This window comes from Dipodomys ordii, unplaced genomic scaffold (assembly GCF_000151885.1).
Source record: "Dipodomys ordii isolate 6190 unplaced genomic scaffold, Dord_2.0 Scaffold12, whole genome shotgun sequence".
NCBI lineage: Eukaryota > Metazoa > Chordata > Mammalia > Rodentia > Heteromyidae > Dipodomys > Dipodomys ordii.
The window spans coordinates 1,376,977-1,379,052 of NW_012267228.1; the positions used below are offsets into that span (position 1 = coordinate 1,376,977).

General features: G+C 58.4%; 1 protein-coding gene across 1 annotated transcript in view; it reads right to left on the reverse strand.

Moving 5' to 3' along the window:
* The window catches only part of Rbsn (rabenosyn, RAB effector), a 29,256-nt gene extending 28,990 nt beyond the window's left edge, over positions 1–266 (reverse strand). Inside the window, exon 1 of the mRNA XM_013010573.1 lies at positions 183–266. The gene's annotated coding sequence lies outside the window, so the exon portion shown is untranslated. The remainder of the gene's footprint in view (positions 1–182) is intronic.
* Positions 267–2,076: the final 1,810 nt, after the last annotated feature.

The window sequence follows — 2,076 nt, forward strand, 5'->3', positions numbered from 1 at the left end:
CGCCCGGGACCCCGCCGCCCCGCACACGCCGCATCCCCACGCACGGGACACGACCGACCGGAGATTCTGCCACCCAAAACGCGGCCTCGACCTCTCGCAACCACGGCACCCAGCTCCCCACGCCCCGTCCCCCGCAGACGTCACGCCGCCCCGCGCACTCCCGACGGCGCACCCCTCAGTACCGGGCCGCGCTCTCCCAGGCCCGCGGGCCTGGCTCGTCCTCGGTCCCAGCTCCGGGCCTCCGCCTTTCCTCACGGAGCCACGGCAGCCATCCCCTAGCTGCTGCTCGGCGCTCGGCAGGGCGCCCTGCGGCGGCCCGGAAATAGGGCGTTTGGCTGACAGACGCCGGCCGAGCGCCGAGTCCTCGAGGGACCGGAAGGGGCGGGGACTCACTGGATCCGCGCGGGGCTGGGGGCGACTTTTGCGCAGGCGCTGTCAGGGCGGAAGGCCTAGATGAGCCTGTGACGGCGGTGGAGAAACTGAGACCCGCGGCTCCCCGACTAGCCAACAGGATGAGCAAGTGTGGTGACGCCTCCTACCCCAGCGCAGTTGTAAACGAACTCAAGAATCAACTAAGAAGCTCCGGCCTGTCGTCCTAGCTTCTCAGGATCTGAGGATCATGGTTCGAAGCCAGCCCGGACAGAAAAGTCTGTGAGACTCTGATCTCCAGTTCATCACCAGAACCGGAAGCAGGGCCTTGAGTAGGAAAAGCCGAGCGGGAGTTGATCCAAGCCCCAGTGTCAGCACAAATAACAATGACAGATACTGTGACTTGCCCCTACCGAGCGCTTTTCTACGAGTTTAACTTAACCCATTTCATCCAGACATAACCATGTGCCAAATACAGAGACAGACGGGGTGCCGGGGGAGAAGGCCTAGCAGTGTCAGCGCAAGAGGCCTCCACTGGCAGGGCACAGATACTCCCGAGTCGTAGTGTGTTTGTGTGCAGATGCTCTGGTATCAAAGGAGAGGTTTTCCAGACACAGAAACTCGAGAGCACAGTGCTCAGGGAGAGATGGATGGGAAGAGCCTCGCAGTCAGGAAGAGCAGCACATTGTTATGAGGAAGAACACGAGTCCTTTGATAAACTCAGAAAAGCTCTTTCACACAAAGCAGAATATCAAGGCCTGCTTCCTTGCTGCCAAAATGTCTTGTGCTCTGTCTTGGTCTCTGTTCTCTTTTTTGGGGGGGTGGAGGTGGGGGGACTTGAACTCTGGGCCTGGACGCTGTCCCTCAGTCTTCAGCTCAAGGCAAGCACTCTACCACTTGAGCCACAGTGCCACTTCGGGTTTTCTAGTGGTTTGGAGATAAGAATCTCAGGGATTTTCCTGCCCCAGGTGGCTTTGAACTGTGATCCTCAGATCTCAGCCTCCTGAGTAGCTAGGATGACGGGCGTGAGCCACCAGCACCTGGCATCTCTGTCCTCTTTTTATCTACTTCCTTCTCTTGGCTCTTGCCCCCTTGCTTGTCTGCATGAGGTGTCTTGGCAACACAATAAAATCCCAGAGCAGATAAAAGGAACCATGACATGGGGAGAGTGTGCAGCACGTCATGTGACTTCCCCAAGGACACCTTCCAGGCAGCTGGCCCCAGTGCCCAGGCCCGCCAGCTGCTGCGGTCCTGAGCTAGCACTTGAGGACTGAGGTTGGCACGCCTGCTGCCCGGGCGGGAAAGCAGGAGTGATGCCAGAGGGCCATGGTCTGGCTTGAGGGCCACGCACGGGGATGCTGGGCTGGGCCGTGTCCAGGAAAAGTGGTGGCAGCTTCATGGGTTGGAGGAAAAAAAAAATGGGAAAGAAATAGCCAAGGTTCAGCTCTCTGGGGTTCTTCTGCTCTCCCTGGGTAGAAACCATAAATAGGAAGGCAAAGCTCTTCCAATGGTAGCTGACCTCTGCCTAGGGGCTAGACTGCATACCTAAAGACTCGGGGCTACAGTCCCTGAGAACTAGGGGCCTGATGCTCCAGACGCTCAGATTGGAGGTTTAACACTCTATTCCATAGCCACCTGTGGCCCAGCACTTGACGACTGTTGCATTGCTTGGCTCCTAGCAGCACTGAGTAGCAGCAGGCAGTACCT